The 26,811-nt window shown below is 31.1% G+C and overlaps 1 long non-coding RNA gene across 2 annotated transcripts in view; it reads left to right on the plus strand.

Annotated features, from left to right (window-relative positions):
* Window positions 1–26,811, plus strand: part of LOC114929411 (uncharacterized) — an 86,918-nt gene that overhangs the window by 17,256 nt on the left and 42,851 nt on the right. For both annotated transcript variants that reach the window (XR_014925591.1, XR_003819244.2), the window contains exon 3: window positions 24,680–24,722. This is a non-coding gene — a long non-coding RNA (uncharacterized LOC114929411). The remainder of the gene's footprint in view (window positions 1–24,679; window positions 24,723–26,811) is intronic.

A 26,811-nucleotide genomic window follows, 5' to 3' on the forward strand; every position in this document is an offset into this window, starting at 1 on the left:
AAAAATAAAAACTTAATTTTTATCTCTCTCTTTAAAAAAGTGTATAACTCCTCAAGGAGCGATATATAAGAATATATGTTTATGTAAGAAACTTCCCTTAATTTTCGACAAAGAATTATTTCTTAAAATTTTTCGCACTTATTTAGATACACTTTATATATTTAATTAAATTGTATATAATTTTATTATTTAATTCTATTATTATTATCTTCCGAAATAGCATTTTTTATTGAAACTCACAGCTTGATAATATATAAATATATATATGTAGGTATATAAAATTATATTATTGTATTCCTAAATAGCGTTTTTTAAATTCAAGACATTTCTTCACTAATTCATGCAAGAAGAAGCTTATGAGACATATACGATATATTTCTAAATTTTGAGACTCCTAGTTTCGCCGATACTTGCCTTAAGATTCTTCAGATTAAGATATTTGTCTTTTCCAAGGGAAGGGAACCGCGGAGCAATAATAAACAAATCTCACGCCTCATAGACTCCCAGTAAGGGTGACGTTAACTCTCTCTCTCTGTCTCTCCCAACGTGGTCCTCAACCATTTCCGGGTAAAGTCAATGTGACAAAAGTTTCCGACCGGCAACTTCGCAAACGTCACCTTCCTTTCCCTTCCCGATTCGCGTGTGCACCGGCAAGGAAGAGCGGAAAAGGAAGGAGCAGAGGGGACACCTTTCGAAGCTGGTTTTATCGTCGAACGATCGTTCTTCCGAATAATCGCGAACGTGCCTAACGATCGTGGACGGGGTTCGCGCATACGAGGCACGCCACCTTGCGATCGGTCACAAAACAGCGACACAATAACCGGGCCGCAACAATGCCGGGCGACAATGCAACGCCACCAACACAGCCGCGAACCGAATCCATTGTCTGTACTTCTCTTGTTCTCCTTTCATCCCCTGCACTTTCACGACGAGGCGCACAGGGCACCGGTAGTGAAGAACTTGGCGGGGGGCAGAGGGAAAGGGGAGGCGGATAACGGGGGTGGACTTCGCGGATCCTCGCGATGTGGCGACTTCGCGATACGACGACTTTGCTTAAGATTGCGGCCGCCCTAAGTCGTAGAAATCGGTAAAAGAATTTTATTTTGCTTTTTACAGCTTAAACCGATTTTTTCGAATTTTAGTTTTTATTTTATTTTAAATATTTGAATATGGAAGAATTTTAGTTTTTTTATTTTTTTGAATTTTAATTGTATTATCAAATTTAATTTTATTTTAGGAAATATTTATACAAGAATTTTACTTTTTTTAATTTTTTCGAATTTAATTTTAATATGAAATTTTTTTAATTTTATTTTAGATATTTATATTTATAAAAGAAATTTACTTTGCTTTTTACAATTTAAACCAATTTTTTCGAATTTTAGTTTTCGTTTTATTTTATTTTAGAAAATATTTATGAAGGAATTTTATTTTTCTTATTTTTTTGAATTTTAATTGTATTATAAAATTTTATTTTATTTTAGAAAATATTTATAAAAGAATTCTAATTTTTTTTTATTTTTTCGAATTTAATTTTAATATAAAATTTAATTTTATTTTGGATATTTATATTTATAAAAGAATTTTATTTTGCTTTTTACAACTTAAATCAATTTTTTCGAATTTTAGTTTTATTTTATTTTATTTTAGAAAATATTTATGAAGGAATTTTATTTTTCTTATTTTTTTGAATTTTAATTATATTATAAAATTTTATTTTATTTTAGAAAATATTTATAAAAGAATTCTAATTTTTTTAATTTTTTTGAATTTAATTTTAATATGAAATTTTTAATTTTATCTTAGATATTTATATTTATAAAATTTATTTTATTTTATTTTAGAAAATATTTATGAAAGAATTTTATTTGTATTATAAAATTTAATTTTATTTTGAAAAATATTTATAAAAGATTTTTTTTTTGAATTTTTTTAAATTTAATTTTAATATAAAATTTAATTTTATTCTAGGAATTTATATTTATAAAAGAATTTTATTTTCGTATTTTTAAGAATTTTTTTAGAGTTTTAATTTTTACTTTATGTTATTTTATTTCAGAATATTAATTTTTTTTTAAATAAGTTTCTAAAATTTTTTCCTTGTTAATTTTAATGATTTTAAAATCTTCTCAAAATATATAAATTTCCCAATTTATAAAAATAAATTGAGAAATTTATTAAAAATTTCTCAATTTATATAAATTTACCCTTATTACGACGTGAGATTCAAATGTGCAATAGTTATATGAGATATGTAATTTTTAGCATTATAATGTATTAACTAATTAGCGTGGAATTTATCAATTAATGCTGAATCAAAAAACATTCTGAGATCTCACGAGAGAAAAGTTTGTTGCGAACTTAATACGCAAATAAAAACTAAATGTAAATAAAACTAAAAATATATAAAAAATACATCTTTTTTCTATTAAATAAAATTACATTCAAATAAAATAAAATTTAATTAAACTTATTTGATTTTATTTTATTATAAAACAAAATAAAATTTTTTAAGCAAATTGAAATAACTTACGGATGTTTGCACTATATAGCTTCTTCTTTTCTCGTCCTTTTAAATTTTTCTGATTTGATTATTTATGAAAAATGATTGACAAAAAAAATATTTTTATTATACAAAATGTCATGTAACAAAAATTCATTATTTTGTGTTTATATTATATATTTTGTTTATACATACAGTTTTCGCTTTATTTGTTTTATACAGTTCGCAAAAATCTCAACTTTCTCAGCAAAAATACTCTCTTGCGCAAAATTAGGCAATTAACTGTTACATATTTTTATTAAATAAAATAAAATTCAAATAAAACAAAATTTAACTAAAATTTTGATTTTCCTTTATTACAAAATAAAATAAAATTTTTCATAACAATAAATATATTCATTTATTGATGATACTTTTAGCACTTAAAATATCCATACATTCGTAGAGTAGAATGTAACATTGTAAACGTTTGTGTGTGAGATAGTCGACGTCCAAGACTGATTTTGCCAAGACTGCAAGATACGATTGCTTTGTACGACTGCATTTTCGCGAGTATAGAGAAGAAGATCCCATTGTAGGGACTTTGCGCGACATTCATCGTAATGAATGCACCCCGTGGTAGAGCGTCGCATGTAAGACAAGAAAAGTACGAAAGAATCGTGAAGCTTAAAGAACAGTCGCGTGTACCGAGATGTTTGCATTCTGCTGCAGTCGCGAATTTCTATGGATATGCGTTTGTGACATCTTGCATGGCCACTTCTGTCCGCACACGCAGAGCGTTTTTCCATCTTCGTAAGTTTTTTTCTTCGCTTTGTCTCTCTCTTATATATTCTCTTTCTCTCTCCCTCTTTCGATTTTTTGCGACATACTTCGCTTTTGTTCGCGGAGACACATTTTTCACGGGACAGAATCATTAACATGTGAGAACTTTTGCTCTTTTCGTGGATTTTCCACCCGCGCTTTTTTTCTCATCTTTTATCGTACGGTGTGTTAATGTATATATTCGACGAAAGTCGATCGAAAGCATTTTACGGCGAGCTTTGAAATATTTTGGAAGCGAGTCTGCGATAAGAGTGAAATATTAAATTTACAATTTTTATTTATCATATTATATACATACAGGGTGTTAAAAAAAGAGTTAAATATTTTAAGGGGATTTAGTATGCCTAAAAACAAGTCGAAAAGTCTTAATAAACATGAGTTTGGAAATAAATCGTTTTTGAGATATTTTTAATTTAATTTTTTAAATATTTTTTTATAATTATTTTTTGTCATTCTGAGCATCTTCTTTAAGGTAAGATAAAATACCAACTTATTTTTCTACATAAAATAAAATTGATTTTTAGATCGTAATTGATCAGATAGAAAGATAATTATTTATTATACATATGTACACAGTTGAAAAATTTCTGTTAAATTTAACATAATATGGATATGTTAAATGGAGACACAAATATTGTCTTAATATTTTAACACAAAATAAATGTAAAACTTCAAATAATTTAAAATAAATTTTGTGTAAAATTAACATACTTTTAATGTAAAAATTAACAAAAAATATGTTAATTTTAGATTTTGTCATCCCCAGTTATATTATAAAATAGAAAATCAAAATTTTTTTCTGTAAATAACAGATAAATCTTGTCACTAATAAAGCAGAACATATTTATTGTGTAAAATTAAAAATAGATGCACATTGTGTTATTTTGACATTTTTCAGTTGTTTGAATAATTTAATATTTAAGTTCAATTAACAAGACAGTAATATGTTAAATTACCACATGAATGTGTTAAATATTCAACACAAAAATGTTAACGGGAACCGTTTTTAACAAGAAAACATATATTTTTCTACTGTGCATATATTATAAACGAGAAAATCAAAACTTTTTTCTGTAAATTTTACCAGATAAATCTTGTCGCCAATAAAGCAGAACATATTTATTGTGTAAAATTAAAAATAGATGCATATTGTGTTATTTTGACATTTTTTTAGTTGTTTGAATAATTTAACATTCAAGTTCAATTAACAAGACAGTAATATGTTAAATTAACACATAAATGTATTAAATATTCAACACAAAAATGTTAACGGGGATCGTTTTTACCAAGGAAACATAAATTTTTCTACTGTGCATATATTATAAACGAGAAAATCATAACTTTTTTCTGTAAATTTTATCAGATAAATCTTGTCACCAATAAAGCAGAACATATTTATTGTGTAAAATTAAAAATAGATGCATATTGGGTTATTTTGACATTTTTTTAGTTGTTTGAATAATTTAACATTCAAGTTCAATTAACAAGACAGTAATATGTTAAATTAACACATGAATGTATTAAATATTCAACACAAAAATGTTAACGGGGACCGTTTTTACCAAGGAAACATAAATTTTTCTACTGTGCATATATTATAAACGAGAAAATCAAAACTTTTTTCTGTAAATTTTACCAGATAAATCTTGTCGCCAATAAAGCAGAACACATTTATTGTGTAAAATTAAAAATAGATGCACACACCTTGTGTTATTTTGACATTTTTTCAGTTGTTTGAATAATTTAACATTCAAGTTCAATTAACAAGACAGTAATATGTTAAATTAACACATGATCGTGTTAAATATTCAACACAAAAATGTTAACGGGGACTGTTTTAACAAGGAAACAAATTGTTCTACTGTGCATATATTATAAACGAGAAAATCAAAAATTTTTTTGTAAATTTTACCAGATAAATCTTGTCACCAATAAAGCAGAACATATATATTGTGTAAAATTAAAAATAGATGCACACACATTGTGTTATTTTGACATTTTTTCAGTTGTTTGAATAATTTAATATTTAAGTTTAATTAACAACACAGTAATATGTTAAATTAACACATGATCGTGTTAAATATTCAACACAAAAATGTTAAAGGGGACCGTTTTTACCAAGGAAACACAAATTTGTCTACTGTGTCTATATTATAAACGAGCAAATTCCGCGTGAGTGAAATGGGAATGTTTCGAGTCCGAAAGAGTCGCCGATAGGAATTGCTCATAATTCCTGTACACCTATATCGAAATTTCTCGTGCCCTCTCGACTCTGCGAAATATGCGCGCGTCTTTTTTCGCGCTCCTCTTGCTTTGTGCGTGTATAGTGCGTGCATAGTACGGCGCGAACGAGAGACGACGTGGTGTGTAACGTGGGTGCTCGGTGCCTGCGGATCGGGTGGTAGGTGAGCGCGCCCTTATTCGACTCTTTTGTCTAGGCGTCCATTCTCCGGCACATTATCAGGCCTATTGTCCCTCACATTGTTACCCCTACCACGGCGTCTCATTGTTTTGCAATTTCCCCCACTTAACCGATACGACTCCGCGCCTCACCATCAACCCCTATCCCCACCTCCACCCCATTTTCCTTCCTATCTTCAACCTTTGCGCCTCGCTGTTTCCCCGATCTGCTCGCGTTCCCGCTATCGCATTTCGACCACTTCTCATCGACGGTATATATAGCGAAAAGGATATCAACGTGTCTTTTAATGTATGATATCATATGTAGACTATTATTGTGGGGATAATAGGATCGAGTCTTCTCCATTTAGCTTTCTTTCACAGGAGAAGAATTTGTTTTCTCGTTAAAAACGGTATTCGTTAAAATTTTTGTGTTAAATATTTGACACATTTATGTATTAATTTAATATATTACTGTTTTGTTAATTGAACTTGAATGTTAAATTAAAACAACTGAAAAAGATGTAAAAATAACACAATGTGTATCTATTTCTAATTTTACAGTGACAGGATTTATCTGTTAAAATTTACAGGAAAAATGTTGACTTTTTTATTTTATAAGTGGGATGATAAAATCTAAAATTAACATAGTTTTTGTTAATTTCTACATTAAAAGTATGTTAATTTTACACAAAATTTATTTTAAATTACTTGAAGTTTTGCATTTATTTTATGATAAAATATTAACACAATATTTGTGTCTCCATTTAACATATCCATATTAAAATAACACAAAAATTTCTGTGTTAATAAAATAAATGCAAAATTTCAATAATGTAAAATAAATTTTGCGTGAAATTAACATAGTTTTAATGTAAAAATTAACAAAAAATATGTTAATTTTAAATTTTATCATTTCTCACTTATATCATCCTTATATCACATCTTATATTATCTCGTTTCAGTTTATTTTAATAATATAACATTTGAGTTCAATTAACGTAATAGCAATATGCTAAAAATTTTTTGCATGCGATAAATATTTAATATAAAAATTTTAACGGGGACCATTTTCAATAAGAAAACACAAATTTTCCTACTATTGATCATTTTTTAAATTCTTACAAGTGTGAATACAAACTTAAAATATAATAATTTTTTAATAGTATTAAAAATGTCAGTCCAATTACTCATAATCCATATTAATACAAAATTAATATGAAAAATAATAATTATTATAATTAAAATTATATTACCATTATTATAATTAAAATAATTAAAATCAAATAATAACAGACGCGACAGATTTTGATAATATTGATATTACTTTAATATTATTATTACCCAATTATGTATAATCAATATTAAAAAATAAACAATTGAATAAATAACAATATATTACAAAACAATGATATTAAAACCCTTCGCATGTTACTTATTTTTTGATATTAATTATAAGCAGTTCCCTTCATCAATAATATTATTTTACGATATATCATGAATAATTATATACGAATAAGAATCGCCGCGATATCCATACATACATATAATAAACGAGGAATTTCCATCCGCGCATTGTGGATTAAAATTAAATGACAATTTTTTTCTCACTTACATCTCAAACTCACCGACTTACACGGGGATTCATCTTCGTACATGGGGAGGTGGAGAAATGAGTCAAGAATAGACGAGAGAGGGCTCAAGAAACATCGGAATCCGTTTCGCGCCGCGGATAAACTCGCCGCGCTTGTTCGCTGCAGCGGGAGAACTTTTACAACAAACGCGCGGTGCATTTCAGTCACCGCGGCAACCAGGCGAAGGACGACGGATGTCTGGAAAACAATAATTAGGAAACGCCCGGTGCGCGAATCCGTATAACGTTCAGTTGAGAATATATTTCCGAGCTTTCGGGCTCTTCCTTTCCTCCACCCTCTCGTCTCCCTTCCGTCTCTCCCCCTTCAATGGAAGCCCTTGGAACTCCGTAAAATAGACAAAAGCCCCGCTGCCGAACAATTCGTCTATTCTGCTGCGCGGTTACGAGCGAACGAGCTTGAGCGTATAACATATTCGTATGGTCTCGCGTTGTCCTCGTTCCTCTCCTGAAATCCCCAGACCGTCGATGATCCTTTTCCCTACCTCCCCTCTCCTTTTCATTCGCGTGGACGAGGACGTTGCAGCCAGCTTCCGCTACTCTCCACGCGTACGTACATGTCTATTATATCCTTTCAACGCGCGGCGCCCTATTCTGTCACGGGAGTTAGCAACTTTTAACAGGTTCCTCTGTCGAGAGAGACGATTATTTGTCTCGCGATAGCTCAATGCCGGTGACAAAAATCGCGCTCGTTTCTTCTCCAGAGGGGTTGCGAGCATGGGGGTCCGTAGAGGAGGCATTCGCGGATTCCCCTTGGATCCGGATAAAAAATTAAGCGTTCGCTCTGCTTTTCGATAAACATTGAAATTTATTTGCACCTTTAATGATGTCGGAGCGTTGGCCGAACTCCGACGGATTAGCAGCACACATATCTAAACATATGCACGTATACACATATACACATGATAGGTTAGCACCACACATATCTAAACATATGCACGTATACAACACATACGCGTAAAAATGTTTTTAATATATAACTTTTTTATTAAACTTGCAATCTCACTTTTAATCGTTTACTAATAATTCTTCATATTATCCTTACTGCGCATACTATATTTCATGCACAGACAAACCGCAGAACATTTTTAATTAAATAAGTATTATTACGAACTGACACAAAGCAGCCGATAACAAAACTGTAATTTTTGATTTTTATATGATTTATATATGCAAACATAGCTAGCGCAGTCCGTTTTTATCAGTACTTTAATCGTGGAAAAGGATATATTGATCAGTATAGTCAATAAAAAGTTATATGAAAAAAACTAAATATTCTCGCATTCGGTCGGTAAAAACATCATCCGGCATCCCCTTAAGGGGCAATGCTGACCATTGACTGTTTTACCGACTTTGATTTCAAGGGCTTTTCTTTTTATTGGCTATACAGATGGAAAAATCCTTCCCCGTAATTAAAGTATTGATAATAATAAACGGGGAGCGCTGTAAATTCGTATAAAAAAATAATAAAAGTTAAAAATTACAGCTTTTTTTATCAGCCTCTTCCATCAGCTCATAACAATACTTATTTAATATAAAAGTTCTGCAGTTTATTTGTGCACAAAATATGGGACTCCCAATAGAGATGACGTGAAAGAATAATACAGAAGTAATAAAAATAAGATTAAAAGCCTGTATCAAAAGATTCGTACTTGAATTAATTATATATGTATATATATTTGCGTGTGGAATCGATGTCGAGGCATAAAACAGCAAAAATTAGTTGCCGGACAGCGCTCCCCATTTATTATTATCAGTACTTTTATTGTGGAGGATTTTTCAATCTATATATTCAATAAAAAGTAAACCTAACCTAACTTAAAGTTGGTAAAACAGAAACTACGACAGCTGATTATTTTACCGACTTTGAGTTCAAGGGCTTTCCTTTTTATTGGCTATACAGTTTGAAAAATTCTTCTCCACAATTAAAGTATTGATAATGAACGGGTTGCGCTGTAATTTCGTATAAAAAAATAATGAAAGTTAAAATATTAGTTTTTTATCGGCCTCTTGCATCAGCTCATAACAATACTAATTTAATATAAAAGTTCTGCAGTTTATTTGTGCACAAAATATGGCGCTCCTAATACAGATGACATGAAAGAATTCATTATTATCAGTACTTTTTATTATTATCAGTAATTTTTCAATCTGTATATTCAATAAAAAGTGAACCTAACCTAACTTAAAGTCGATGAAACAGAACCACGGCAGCAATCCCTTTATATTTAAAAAATGAAAATAACAAAAGAACAAAAAAATTAAATTTTAAAACATTAAGAAAGAACATTTTAATCATGCTCCCTCGTGAAAAAAATTCTGTCCATGATTGCGAGGGTCCTGCTTTTTCACCGAGTTTATCGGCAGATATAAATTTTTAATTAATTTATTTTTATTTTTTTGTGCGAACCTCTCTTGAGTCGTACTTATGTCATTTTACATACTATTTTCACATTTTCACGCGCGATCGATTCATTAGAGGGACAATCATCATCATCATCATCATCATCGTATCTCATACACGTTCATTACACACGTTTGCGTTATTGTAATAAAATGCGAATTAAATTATTAAAAGTTGTATAATAGAGCTGCCGATAATTCGTTCCTCGCGGAGCGAGGAAATTCATCGGACGTTCGATATATCGGAGCGGCGGTCCTTTATTAATGCTCGCACGTGTGACGCGTGCACACGCGCTCTGTATGGAATTATAACATTACGGGTAATGCTTTCGCGAGCATCTCCCGAGGACACTGATTCGCGTTATTGCATTATGTGCTACTCGCACGCACATACGACGTAATCGTCGCTCCGATTGCGCGTAGAGGAAGAGAGAGAGGAGGTCATTGTGTTCGCACACGTGAGTCGTGCTTGAATTCGCGTGTATCCCGAGCGACAAGGGACGTTGCTGTGTACGCGAAAACGAACTTGAATGAAGCCGATGCTGTAGCTGCAAATCAGGAGTACATTGCACGAATCGAATATCGCGATGTCGTACAAGAACGATCATCTTTACGTACACTTTAGTCGTTTATCATATATACAAGTGATGCAACTTGAGTTTTCACTTTTTTCTTGCCCAATTGTTGCATTTTATTTCTAAGCAGTATGAAATATAATATAGGTATATATTTTTATTTTATATATATATTATATAATTTAATTATATTATATATATATTTTATAATATCACACGAGCCTTGTCTTTAAATATCTAATTGTTTTCCTTATTAAATATATAATTTAATTTTATATAATATCATATAACCCATACAGCACAAAATATTATATGAATGTTTTCAAAACATATTTTTAAATATTTTTATAAAATATTGCATAAAAATATTTTAAAATGGTTTTAAGAATATTTTAAAATGATTAAACAATTTCTTGTGATAACATTTTTTAGAATATTTGAAAAAACTTTTAAAAATATTTTTAAAAATGTTCTTCTTTATCGTTCAGATAATATTTTTTTAAATATTTGATACATATTTTTGAAATATTAGTTTAAATCTATATTCAAAAATATTTATGAAAATATTTTTAAACATGAAAAAGCGAACATAGATACATTTTAAAAATATTTTCGAGAATTATTTTATCTTTTAAGAAATATTTTTAAATAATTTTAAAAATATTTTGTGCTGTATGGGAATTTAATTTGTATATATATTTTTTTAAATTATTGTATATATATGTAATTATTTTGTTGTTCAATTATTGTATTTTATTTCATACCGTTTAGAAATAATTGGATCACAAAAATATATGTAAATGTACATGCTAGAATGAGAATATACGTATAACAACACAGGGAGAATTTTCTCTTAGAATTTACCCTGAAAATCATGATAATCTTGGAATAATATTTATTGTAGTATTAGAAGAATTTTATAAGACTTTCTATGATTAATATTTACCACAATAAAAAATATTATATCTACCACAATACGATATAAAATATGTTCGATTAATTTTACTATGTACATATTAATATTTTTTATTTTGGTAAATATTTAATCAGAGAAATTCTTATAAAATTCCTCCAATATCATATTGTCTCACAATTACCATGATTTTCAGGGTAAATTCTAAGAGAAAATTTCCTCTGTGTATGTGTTACGTTACGTAATATACTATATAATTTTTTTCATACTGCTTAGAAATAAAATTACAATAATTTATTTATATATATTAAACAATTTGGAAGAAACCAGAAAAATTATTAAAAAAAAAATTTTTAATACATACTTTAAAAATTCCAATCTTTGCCACACTCGAGTAATTATTGCCAGCATTTTCGGAAGAGAATCAAGTAATAAAACAATACGAGTCAATTAACGAGTTACGTTAACAATCTTTGAGTTTACGAAGAGATGTATATATGCATATACACATATACGTCCATATATATATATATATATTCGTATACGGTGATCACGATATAACGAAGCCTTATATCATTCTATTGTACGAGGAGCGATAAAGGAAGAGCACGGGGAAAATACGCGTACAGCTTGTAGTTGCAATCCGCATAATATATAGGAAGTTGGTTTCGCGGAACCAATGACGAACCTTCTATACACGTACATATATACACGCGGAACCAGCGACAAACGCTTGGGAAACTTTACGGGGGAGGACCATAGTTGCTGCAGAAACAGGGAGAAAGAGGGAGAGAGAGAGAGAGAGAGAGAAGGGTGAGTGTGCGCTCGAACGAAGCCTCTCCACGACACAGTCAGTTAATCAATTATGCTGAGAAGTTAATTTAATCGTATCACTATGCATATATTACGTCAGTTATGTCAGCGTGTTTGTGCGTGTATACGTGCCGTTTAATTCGCGTACTGCATTAGAGATGTTATATCCGATCTAATTACAGCACGAGTAATTTGCATTATTAGACTACTGCACTTGTTTCCCCATTTTTTCGAATTGATCAATTGTTTTAATACCCCCAGAGTTATTTTAGCAATGAAAATTTAATAAGGTAATCGAATTTTTTTTTCGCCCATATTATAATTTGTATTATATAATTCCAAGTCATTTTTGCATTTTATATATTCCTAGTGTTATATTTTATCGTATAAATTTTTCTGGATTTTTTTGGGGGGAAAATTTTTTAAAAATCTTCCTTTTTTACGTGAATTTTGATATTGAACGAGGTAGAGGAAGAATTGTAATTTGCATGATTAAACTATCGTTCTTGTTTCCCAAGTCCCTATTTGTTCTATTTTATGAATTATTTAAGTATTCCCAAAGTTATTTTGGCGTGAAAATTTAATAAGGCAAATTTCTTCGTCAATTTGGGGAATCGACTTTTTTTACGAACATTTTTTACATCTATATATTAATTTGCATTATCATATAATTCCAAGTCATTTTGGAATTTTAAATATTCCCAGTGTTATATTTTATCATTACAATCCCTCCCCACTCTCTTGTTTCGAAATAAAAATTTATTTTACAAAGAAAGATTTTTTAAAATTTTGCCCCCCAAAAAATTCCAATTTATTTTATTAAATTTTATGCATAAAATTCATTTTACAGAGGAAGATTTTTTTAAATTTCGCCTTCCCAAAAAATTCCAATTTATTTTATTAAATTTTATGCATAAAATAAAATAAATTAGAATTTTTTGGGGGGCAAAATTAAAAAAAATCTTTCTCTGTAAAATGAATTTTTATTTCAAAACAAGGGTGGGGAGGGATCGTAATAAAGCTACGAGATCATCCGCCGCCGCACTTGTTCGATTCCCAGAACGTCCGTGCCCCGAATGACTAAGTAAGATCCCTTTAAAGAAAGCGGGCGATCGACTCGTCATTATTCGCAGTTTGACGAGGGTGGTGAAAGAGGTTTGACTTTTAGCCGGCGAGAGAGAGAGAGAGAGGGGGGGAGGGGTTCGAGGGGGTGGGCGGACGGTCTCGCGGTTTTGGTAGTGGCGCCGCAACAATGGATCGAGGATGGCGTGGCGCGGTCGCCACAATGCCAACTTGCCAGACTTCTTTGCGTGTCAAATGACTGAACCCGCCGCGCGGAGGAAGAGAGAGAGAGAGAGAAAGTGCGCGCGCGGGCGGAATTAACGGGCGGTCCGGGGGACCAGGAAAGGGGAGGGGGTGGGGTGGGGGGAGGATGGGGGAGGAGGGTGGGGTATGAAAAGCGTGCTTTGTTTGGAAACAATGCCGATACTCAGCTACATCCTCATCTCCATTCTTCGCCTTGACGCAGCGCCGTACCAAAAAGGGTTGCCTTTATTCATCCCTGATTAAAGTTATAGGTTATTTTCGCTCCGTTTCGCGCGCGCCGGCGAAATTCGCGCTGACGGATTTTCCACCGAGCCTCCCTCTTTCTACCCCCCCCCCCCCTACATATTATATATGTATACACATACACATGCCGCATCGTGTTTGTTACTTATTAATTTCTTGGCGAGAGGGAATCTTCGATCTTGCGATCTCGATTGATAAAATTAGAATAGTATATTGTGTATCAAGTGCGGAAAGTGAACAATTGTCAATCCGCACGCAATACACATATTATTTTGTATTACAAGTGCAGGCAAAGTGGTTTTGTGCGCGTTTTCTGTGCGCGAGGTGGCCGATCGCACGCCGTCATCTTGCGGCGTGGGCAATCGGCCGCTTTCCTGCACAGAAAACACGCACACAAAGTGCCACTTTGCCTGCACGTGTAATACAAAATAATTTCTTTTTAAAATTTCTTCTCTTATGGGGATCCTGAACGTCCTTGAATTTTAGTTCTGTTTTATCGACAAAATGTGAGGTTAGATTCAGCTGTAAATCTATTTATTGGCTATACGGATTGTTTTTTACTTAAAATAAATTTTTTTCCTATACAAATTAAAGTATTAATATTAATAAATGGAAGCGCTCTAATTTCAGGTAAAAAACAAACAATCAATATATAGATTTATAGTTGAATCTAATCTCACATTTTTATCGATAAAACTGGACTGAAACTCAACTTTGTTTAGGATAGCTTTAATATTGAAATTATTATTGATATTTACTGTTACAATATTTTTTTATAGTTATAATGTTATAATTGTTTAATTACAATTTTTATAGAATATTTTTTGTAGAATTATAATTTTTTACATAAATATTCCTGAAAATTTTTATTTATTTCTTTAAAGAAAAAGGAAGAGAAAGAGGAAGAAAATGGAACTCCTTTTCTTAATATCAAAATCATTATTAATATTTACAATTTTTTACGGTTATAATGTCATAATTTTTTACTTACAATTTTTATCGAGAACTTTTTCTAGAATTCTAATTTTCTACAATAAATATATTTGACAAATTTTTCTTTATTTTTCCAAGAAAATATTTCCTCCGATATGTAATATCGCGCGAATGGTCGCGAACGACCCATCGATGCATCCTCTAATAAAGCGATGTGTCCCAGGCTCGAAGGTTTTCTTCGCTTTCACCGAAGGAAAGCCGAAGGAGAAAACGAGGGAGTTTATTACGGGGGACGGGAGGTGGCGCGCGCGTCATCGTAAAGGAAAGCTCGTAACAAACTATTGAAAAGCCCAGGAATGAAAAATCAATGGTGGGTGACGTTGGGCATGAGTCGGGCCGGACGACGAGTATATATATCGGGGGGGGAAAAGAGGAGGGGGCTCGCGCGGACGAACGGGGGTTGGGGGCGGGGGAGGGGGTGATTCGCTGAATGGAATATTATTGGGGCATCCTTTCACGCGGACTCGACGGAAGCTAGAAGACCTCATCTGGCGGGCTGTATGGATAGCGTTCGCCCTGGCAATGCCGCCTATTGAACCGTCCGTTATATATATATATATATATATGTGTGTGTGTGTGTTGTGTGTGTGTGCACATACACACGTGCATTACGCGCATCTCTCTAAACACACGAGCGAATATGAGCGCGTACGTGTGGAGCAGTTTATACGAAACGCAGTTCGTTCGTTCGTTCTTTCGTGTATACATTCACGCACACACACACACACATAGAGATACACATTTGCTACAGTATGTGCGTGTGTGTGCCCCGGGACGTATACGTATGGGTTCTTACATTTCATGATTTATCGCGCAGCTTTCAGCGGGCCTCAAAGCGTCCTGAAAGCGCGCAGATTGATAAAAGAAATAATAGAGGACGCGAAATAGAGGGACTCGATCTGATACGGGGAGAGAGCGCGAGATAGGGGTGCGAGAGAAGGGTGCGAGAGGACGCCGCGGGAAACGACGTCGAGACGGGAGAGCGAATGGCGAATTCTTTCGATATGCTTTGGTCCGCGCGCGTGTCCCATCTCGTCCCTTTCCACCGGTTCGATCGCTCGCATCTCGACCGGTATGCCGCGAGCTTTTCACTCCAACCCCTCTGTTTCGATTCTGTAGCACGTGCACGCGTTTTTTCCACCCCGCAACGGGACAGAGAGACTCATCTCGACGTTAAATATCTCGGTAACCGCGTAAGCCTTTTCAATTCAAATTCCATTCAAGTGGAATCGAGCGATGACATTTGCTATTTTATTTTATATATTTTGGTATTTGCGATTTTTCACAACTTTTCAGCAACTATGGTAATTATGCTCTGTTTAATTCATGGTCATTATTTACATTACTATCGAAAATTTAATATTCTTTGGAAATTTTGTTCTAGCTTGAAAAGGGAATTTTTATGGAATTTGATAAGGATTCAGAGAAATTTTTGAACAATTTTACTCTTATTTAGTACTTAGGTAAGAAACATATGTTTAACATAACTTTGCATATATTTGTTTTTATTAAACCGTGAGATTTTTTTATTGTTTAAATTTTGCATAGGTAATACTTAAATAAGTACTCTTTATTTGTTTAATAAATAATAATTATTCTCCTACGTTTAGAAGAAATTCTTTTTTATTTTATGTATTTATTTTATATTTTTCCATACTTTTAGCGTTTAGATATAGTGATATATCACACTTTGTTATTATCCAAATTAATTTTACAAAATTTAATATTAATATGAAATACTAGAATAATGCACTTCTTGATAGCCTTGCAATCATATGAATAAAAAACATTAGAAAGCGCCACACAATAAAAAAGCTTTTATTTTAAAAAGCTGCATGCACAAATTTTCTTATTTTATTTGGGATTTTAAACGAAAATCTTTCTGGAAGATCAGGAAATTTTCAGAAAATTTTTTTGAGACACTCTAATAAATATCACTGATTTTTAGATAACTTTTAATTGAGGAGAAAAAGAGCATTATATATTGAAAAATTTGTGTTAAATTTATTTTAAACTTGTGTTAAGAAATATCACATGTCCCAAACGGTCCACAAAAATTTTTGTGTTAATTTAACATAATATGAATATGTTTAATGGAAACAAATATTGTGTTAATATTTTAACACAAAATAAATGCAAAACTTCAAGTAAGTTAAAATAAATTTTGTGTAAAATCCACATAGTTTTAATATGAAAATTAACTTACAAAAAATTATGTTAATTTTAGATTTTATCATCCCACTTATAAAATAAAAAAATCTACATTTTTTCCTGTAAATAACAGATAATAAAACAGACCATATTTATTGTATAAAATTAAAAATATTTAGATGCATATTGTGTTATTTTGACATTTTTCTGTTTTTTTAAGAATTTAACATTAATTAAGGTCAATTAACACAACAGCAATATATATTAAATTAACACATGAATGTGTTAAATATCTAACACCAAAATTTTACCAAGAAAACAAACTTTCCTATTGTTTATATGCGTCAAAAAATTGAACAACTGTATATATTTCAAAAAGAGACAATTGAGCAGGATATAAAAATATATAAAAATACGTACCACACCTTTCCGCGATCTTGTATGACAAAGTGCCGTTACACGAGCGTTTTCGATCATCCGCGCGTTTGACGGCGATAATCGCCCGGCGCGAATTTGCCTCAAGGCACGCATATCCGCCGGGAATGCAACAGCGAACGTGGACGAGATAAAGAGGAGAGCCTCGCGTAGATATAGGAAAGAGACAGGTCCACGAGGGAGCGAGAGAGGGATGGGCTCCGATGAGGGGCGAAGCGCGAAAGACGAGGGAGGCCGGAAAGTTGCAAATGGTATGAAAGGGGGCGAGAACGCGTGCGAGAGACCAAGAGTAAAGAGGGGAAAGACAAAAGGGGTGGTATAGAGAACTGTGAATCTCGTGGCAGCATTGTCACTCCATTCGCCGGGCCTGCAAAGCCGGGGCGGTTCCGACGCCACCACCCCTGTCACTAAAACCACTACCACCACCAGCCATCAGCAGCACCATCGCCACCCACGAAGAGCGGCACCTTCGGCGGATGCGACCGCCGTTACACAACCGCGCTATCGCTGTCATCCGACGACAGCCACGAGGTTACCCTCTTGTTTTACTGCCGTCTTCCGGATTATCTATCGAATCGAGCGATGTGGTTAATTACTTGTTAATTCCTCGCCGACGGTAAATTCGCTGCTCTGGCTCTTAAAGCGGACGACGCGACCTCGCGCTGATTATGAACACGTTGAAACATTTCTCTTCAATTTGACAGATAGGGATCACATGTCCCAAACGGTCCATAAAAATTTTTGGGCTCGTTTAACGTAATATGGATATGTTAAATGGAGATGCAAATATTGTGTTAATATTTTATTACAAAATAAATGTAAAACTTTAAATAATTTAAAATTAATTTTGTGAAAATTTGACATACTTTTAATGTAAAAATTAATAAAAAATATGTTAAATTTGACAGATAGATATCACATGTCCCAAACGGTTCACAAAAATTTTTGGGTTCGTTTAACGTAATATGGATACGTTAAATGGAGATGCAAAGTATTGTGTTAATATTTTATTACAAAATAAATGTAAAACTTTAAATAATTTAAAATTAATTTTGTGAAAATTTGACATACTTTTTATGTAAAAATTAACAAAAAATATGTTAAATTTGACAGATAGATATCACATGTCCCAAACGGTCCATAAAAATTTTTGGGTTTGTTTAACATAATATGGATACGTTAAATGGAGATGCAAATATTGTGTTAATATTTTAATACAAAATAAATGTAAAACTTCGAATAATTTAAAATTAATTTTGTGTAAATTTGACATACTTTTAATATAAAAATTAACAAAAAATATGTTAAATTTGTTAAATTTGACAGATAGATATCACATGTCCCAAACGGTCCACAAAAATTTTTGGGTTTATTTAACGTAATATGGATACGTTAAATGGAGATGCAAATATTGTGTTAATATTTTAACACAAAATAAATGTAAAACTTCAAATAATTTAAAATTAATTTTGTGTAAATTTGATATATTTTTAATGTAAAAATTAACAAAAAATATGTTAATTTTAGATTTTATCATCTCCACTTATATTATAAAATAAAAAATTAACATTTTTTCTTGTAAATTTTAACAAACAAATCTTGTCACTAATAAAGCAGAACATATTTATTGTGTAAAATTAAAAATAGATGCACATTGTGTTATTTTTACATTTTGTTCAGTTGTTTTAATAATTTAACGTTTAACAAGAACAGTAATATGTTAAATTAACACTTGATTGTGTTAAATATTTAACGCAAAAATTTTAATGGGGACCGTTTTTAATAAGACAAATTTTTCTACTCTGAGAGGATTCGGCTCGTAATTTGCGTTCATTGCGAGTCGGAAATATATCCGAAATAAAAATTGAAAGTTCGAGAAATTTAAATTCTCTGTTATAAATTTTTTTATGATCTTACATTTTCAACAAATTCAAATTTTCTCTGCATTTATAGTATCTTTTCTATGAATAAATTTATTAAAAAAAAACATTTGTCTGATTTTTAAATAATCGAGAAATGATATCCTTATTGATAATAATTATTAGCCCTTCAATGACCTCTTTAAATTCATTTCTAACAGAGAAATGTATATTTTTGTAATTTACATTAATTGCGAGTCGGGAATATTATAATATAAAAATTAAAAACAAATTTAAATTTTTTATAAATTTGCGATAATAAACTTTTTTTACAATCTTACATTTTCGATAAATTCAAATTTTCTATGTATTTATACATATAGTCATATCATTATTGATGAGTATTTTCAACTAAAAAAATCATATCCTTATCAATAAGAATTTTTAGATCTTTAATACTGCTTTATTTTGAGTTCACTTTATATTTTTATCAGAGGGATGTATATTCTCGTAATTTAATTGCGAATCGGGACCATTCAAAATAAAAATCGCAAGTTCATGCATGAAATTTAGATTTTTTTAAAATTTGTGACAATAAATTTTTTTAACGATTCTATATTGTTAACAAATTTGAATTTTATACGTATTTATATCGCTTTAGATAAATGTATTCAACTAAAAAATCTATCAGTCTGATTTTGAAATTATTGAGAAAATACATCTTTATTGATAAGAATTTTTAGCCCTTTAAACATCGCTTTATTTAAGTTCGCTTTCTGCTTTTATCAGAGGAATATATATTTTCATTAATTGTGAATCGGGAAATATTCAAAACAAAAATTGAAAGTAAATAAATTGTTATTTTCTTCTAAATTTGTGATAATAAAATTCTTTCAACGATTTTATATTTTTGACAAATTCAAATTTTATACGTATATTTATAGTATTGCTTTCTATGAGTGTGTATTAATAAAAAAGCATGTATCTTATTTGGGAACACTTGAAAGACCACAATCTTATGCTAAAAATTTTGAAATATCAATTATTTGAAACTTTATGCTTCTATCAGAGAGATGTATATTAATTTTTAATAGCGAGTTGGGAACATTCAAAAAAATCAAGAGGCCGCGAAATTTAAATTCCAAATTTGTGATAATAAAATTCCTTTAATGATTCTACATTTTCAACAAATATACGTATTTATAGAACCACTTTCGATGAGTGTGCATTAACTAAAAAAGCATCTGTCTCGATTTGAAAACAATCGAGGGACCGCGACCTTATCGATAAGATTTTTTAGCCCCTTATAAACACCGCTTTATTTGAGTTCACTTTAATAGAGGGATGTACACAATATATTCCACGACCCTTTCAGCGAGTTATAATGTGGCCTAGAAGGGGTCGGTTTGAACGAACGATTTATCATTATCCCGATATTCCTGGGACGATACGACGCGATTCTCCGAACGGTCTCTATTTGCGCGGGGTTGTGTGATTTACTATTTCCTCGACGCATCTGCTCGTTTAATTAACGTTTCTCCGATGTCGTTTCAAAGATACGATCGGAGCGCCAGGAAACAAGCGCAAGATGTCGCATGGAAATCTGTCTGTCGATATCAACCTGCAATTGTAGATGTCGCGTATGCTTCCGTTCATTTACATAAACAAAATATCGCATCAATTTTGATGGCGCAGGAATATCATTAAAAAGTATTAATGATATATGCACAGTAGAAAAATTTGTGTTTTTTTGTTAAAAACGGTCCTCGTTAAAATTTTGGGTTAAATATTTAACACATTTATGTGTTAATTTAATATATTACTGTTCTGTTAATTGAACTTAAATATTAAATTATTAAAAGAACTAAAAAAAATGTAAAAATAACACCATGTGCATCTATTTTTAATTTCACACAATAAATATGTTTTGCTTTATTAGTGACAAGATTTGTCTGTTAAAATTGACAGAAAAAAATTTTGATTTTTTATTTTATAATATAAGTGGGGATGATAAAATCTAAAATTAACATATTTTTTGTTAATTTTTAACAGTATGTTAATTTTACACAAAATTAATTTTAAATTATTTAAAGTTTTGCATTTATTTTGTGTGAAAATATTAACACAATATTTGTGTCTCCATTTAATATATTCATATAATGTTAAATTAACACAAAAATTTCTGTGGACCGTTTGGGACATAATATCTGTTAAATTTAACAGAAATTTTTCAATTGTGTATGTATAAAGGATATTTTAAGAAAAAATATTTATAGCGAAAATATTGCTAAAATTATTTTAATTTTGATTTTTATTTATATTTGCATTTTTCAAAATTGTCAATTAATTTACATTTAAATTTATATTTACTTGTATATGTATAATTTTATATGCAGGTGTATGTATTTTATCTACTTATATTTAAATATGAATTATTTTATTGAATTATCGCATTTTTAGCTCGATACAAATTTAATGTCCACTTTTATCGTTGCGACGATTAATCACGAGTAACTTGTATCTTAGGTTGCAACTCATTTCGAGTTTCATATAATAATATGCACAGTTGTGTGTGGCATCGCGGACGCACTTTTAAAGTGAAAAGTTCTCGAAATAATGGGCGCTCGACTGCGTTTTTCAATGGCTCGTGCATCAGCTTACGCTCTCTTTATTTCTCCTTTACATACATTCTCTTCTCGTTCTCTCTCTCTCTGCAGCGGCACGTGGTTTAGAGTAATTACACGGCGGCGGGGAGGACAAGCATATTGTTCGGTCGCGAAGGGTGGTTCGGGTAACCCGCGGTAGGTCGAGTATAGTGGGAGTATATATACACACACGAGGGCGTGTGGAGTCGATCCGATGATGCGTGCGGCAATTCACCCTTCGAAATCAAACCGCGACCGGGAGAGGAGAATCGTGTCGAAAGACAAATGCCCGTGTCGCGCAATTCGACATTTTTTTTTTTTTTACCTACATTTTTCTCTCACTTCCCATCTTTGTTTGTCAAAAATTTTATCGTGAAATAAAATAAATAAAAATTGTTTAAATAAATATACATTTATTAAAATAAATAAAAATTATTTAAATAAATGTAAATTTATTAAATTAAATGAAATTGTTTAAATAAATATAAATCTATTAAAATAAATAATATGCAAATGATTTTTTAATGAATATTTACACGAAGAATGAATTACGATTAGCACGATTTGAACTGTCATTAGGGAAAAATGCTCACACAGTTGAAAAATTTATGTTAAATTTTAGATATTACATGTTTCAAATGGTCCACAGAAATTTTTGTGTTAATATGGATATGTTAAATAGAGACACAAATACTGTGTTAATCTTTTAACACAAAATAAATGCAAAACTTCAAATAATTTAAAATAAATTTTGCGTTAAATTAACATAGTTTGAATGTAAAAATTAACAAAAAATATGTTAATTTTAGATTTTATCATCTTCACTTATACTATAAAATAAAAAATCAAATATTTTTAAATATATACTTAAACAGATAAATCTTGTCACTAATAAAAGAAAACATATTTATTGTGCAAAATTAAAAATAGATGCATATTGTGTTATTTTTCAGTTGTTTTACCAATCTAACATTTAATTTAAATTAAATTAATATAATATGTTAGATGAACACATGGATGTGTAAAATATGTAACACAAAAATTTTAGAAGCAAATTTTCCTACTGTACATATATGTACAATTCCATATAAAATATATAATAATATACATTTGTATTACACGTGCTGGCAAAGTAGCACTTTGTGTGCGTGTTTTCTGTGCGGAAAGCGGCCGATTTCCCACGCCGCCATCTAGCGGCGACGCGGTGAGTGAATAAGCCGCATTTAAAGCCATTGCCTACGGCTGAGCCGCGTTCAAAGTCATTGTCCACGGCTTTAGCCGTGGGCAATGACTTTGAACACGGCTATTCCCGCACCGTGCCGCCGCAAGATGGCGGCGTGCGCCACCTCGCGCACAGAAAACGCGCACAAAGCCACTTTGCCTGCACTTGTAATACAAAATAGTATGTGTATCACGTGCGGATTGACAATTGTTCACTCGTGTGGGGTGGTCCATCCCTCACACTCGTGACCAATTGTCAACTTTCCGCACTTGATACACAATATACTATGTAATTACTTAATATAGTATATAATAATATATATATATATATATATATATATATATAATATATATAATAAAAAACTGAAAAAAGCGCTATAAATATTTAATTATATCTCTCCATTAACTTGCCATTATCCGATAACAATTAAAATCGAATCTCTTTCATCCAGGCAACAAAGATTCCTTTCTTTTCTCTCTCATTCTTTCCAAAAACTTTGGTGAATGGCAAACGCGCGACGGCACGTCGACATATAATCCGTTCGACGGGGGTTGGAAGAGAGAGATAGACGGAGAAAGAGCAGGGCGCACAATGCCGGTGCCTCGTATCTTTGGTATCTCTTTGCTCGGAGCTCTCATTGTGACCACGGGGCGGCACAGTCAGCTATTATGTTTATTAAGTTGGCGGGGATGTGCTGATTCTCCAAGAGAGAAGTCGACGCGACGGGTTGGGCGGTGGATGCCCCGGGTGAGAGGGCCGGATAGTCTAGAAGCAGAGGGTGTATTGTCCCGTGCATTGTCTGCCCCATTGTGCGACATCACGGCCCGATAACTGCCGATAAGGCCTCGGCAATGCTCAAACGTGGCGGGGGCGCGCAAATAGGAGAGGAGAATATAAAACGAAAAATATAATGCACCGAGAGTGTGTGCAGCCTATGGAAAGAATACCGATGTATGTAGGGATGTTCGACGGGGTGACGAGAACGACTCGATTTCTCGTCGCCAGCCTTCGAATAAGAGCGAACGTTTGTGTCGATCGTAATCAGACGTGCGAGAATTGAAATTTCGAATTATTCGCTATCTAAGTTAGGGGCGATATTTGCTGTGCTTTCTTCCTTCGATTTGTGTTTTCTTGTTAAAAACGGTCCCTGTTAACATTTTTGTGTTAATTTAACATTCATGTGCTAATTTAACATGTGACTGTTCTGGTAATTGAATTAAAATGTTAAATTATTGAAACAACTGAAAAAAAATGGAAAAATAACACAATGTGCACCTACTTTTAATTTTACACAATAAATATGTTCTGTTTTATTAGTGACAAGTTGGGGGTATATTTGTTGTGTTTTTTTCTTTCGATGTATAGAACATTTATTTTTTTCTACAGCTCGCAAATTAGTTTGTCTACAGGAAAATTAATAAATAATTAATAAACAATTGATCTAATTAATAAATAATCAAATTAATAAATAATTGTTATAGAGTACATAAAAAAAATATTAGCTATTATAGGTAAATTTTAAATACCTCTATTAATTTTAGCTGTGGTGATTCATATTTTTAAAATAATGTTTAACTATGATTTAACGAAGAATTTTTTATTATAGCTTAAAATATTAATTAATATATTACTTATGGTAGCTAATTTTTTTTTCATGTAATTTAATAATTTTCGATGATATTTTATTCTCGCTTTACTAACAGTAAAATGTACTTGTTGTTTCAGACTGGACAAATGGACATTCTTTCATCTTTCTGCGCAGAAAATGGTGAGTGAACGTTTAAATTTGCGCATGTTACGATTGATACTGTTAAAAGGAAGAGCACCATAGAATGGCAAAAGAGTAAATTAGCCCTACAGAATACGAATATTAGTAAAGAGAAACTAACGAGTACAATTGTACTCGTTAGTTTCTCTTTACAAATAAAATAGGAGATAAATATGTTTGCAACGTGAGATTTAACATTTTTCCGCGAAAATTGCAGCTACAAGTTTTTGAGAAAAATAAAAAATTAATTTTCTATAATAAAAATTAATATAATATTATATTTTATATACAATTATAATTATAATATAGAATTATATATTATATTATATATTAATATAAATATAATATAGAATTATAATTAAAATTATAGTTAATAAATACATATATATTATATAATATTATAAAATGATAATATAATCTCTCTCTTAATATTATAAGATTTAATTTTATTTCAATATTTCACACTCTGTATAAACAGAAAATTATGATCAATGTGTCACAGCGCAATATTTTTCGTCCCCCTGTACTCGCGTTATGTTGACGTTATATTGACTCGATACACGCGTTGGCACGAATGTCAGGAGCTATACCGACCATATATGAATAACAATCAGAAACTATAATCCTCCCGCGATACATAATGCTCATAATATATGTATGTATACGGTGGCCTTTTACGAGCCGCGCCGCATTTTTATGTTAATCGCGCAATCCTAGACAGACGGGAACGACCGTCATCTCTCCTTTTGTTAACTTTTAGCGCAAACAGCGATCGCCGCTCCGAATTTGTTCCGCGCGAACGCCGTAAATAGGAAAGGTCATCTCGCAGAGGGTGGAATTATGAGGGCGCATTTTTTTTTTTTTTTGATCGAACAAACGTCAAATATGAAGGGTGAGCCTCTTTTTTTATCATAGATAAGTATAGACAGATTTGGAGTCACTAGGACATTTGACCGGCTATTTGAGCGGTGACGTGGACGTTTATGGAATTCTATTAATATGTCCTCGTTTTATTTATACGTATAAATTATAGTATACCAAAAATAGTGTAATCATATGTACCCTAAAAAAATTTATTTAATTCTTATTAGTATTTATTTCAATACTGCCAATAAATCATTTATTTAAAACTAATAATATTTATTTGATATGAAAAATATTTATTTGATATAAGAAAATCTTTTTTGAAACAAATAAATATTTATTTGTTTTAAATAAATGATTCATTTGGCATTATTGAACTAAATATTTGTTAATTTAATAAATTTTTTTCAGTGTAATATTCCTAAGAAATTATTCAGAAAATGTTAAATTTTTATGAATGCACTGTCTAAGCTGAAAGATATATGCAGGGTGTACCTAAATAAATGCGAAAAATTTTAGGAAAGTTTTTATTTTTTTTAACATTGATAAATATTCTTTTTATTAGTATGGAAAATAAGAATTTTAGTTTTTATTTTTTTTAATATTAATAAATATTCTTTTTATTAGACGAAAATATTCACCAAGTTTCAATTTTCAATTTGTCTGAAATTTGAGAAAAAACATAAAAACTTAATTACTCCTCAGGGAGAAATATATATGTAAAAGTATATATTTTTATAAGAAACCCTTCTTAATTTTTGACAAAGAATCATCTGAAATTGTTCGCACTTATTTATATTTATCCTGTATATATTTTTTGATTGAACAAATATTAAATCTGAAGAGTGTCTTTTTATCATAGATAAATGTAGACATATTCAGGGTCACTTGGACATTTATGGAATTCTATTAATATATAATCTCGTTTTATTTATTTGTATAAATTATAGTATCCCAAAAAATAGTATATCCATAAAAATTAATACACAATCTGAACTGAAAGATATTTTCTGATGGAACAGAAATTCTGATGGAAAATAAATCTGAAGATTTAAGTTTTTTTTATTATAGATAAGTGTAGATATAGATTAAGGATTATTGAGACATTTGACAAAAATATTTAATATATAACATTTCCCGAGAAATTATTTCAAAAATCTTACGCTGAGCCGGAGAGATGTATCATTTTTTTTTTCGCGATCGAAGAATTGCGTAATTTATCGCT

Source organism: Nylanderia fulva, unplaced genomic scaffold (assembly GCF_048542155.1).
Source record: "Nylanderia fulva isolate GAGA-0341 unplaced genomic scaffold, ASM4854215v1 Scaffold44, whole genome shotgun sequence".
Lineage (NCBI taxonomy): Eukaryota > Metazoa > Arthropoda > Insecta > Hymenoptera > Formicidae > Nylanderia > Nylanderia fulva.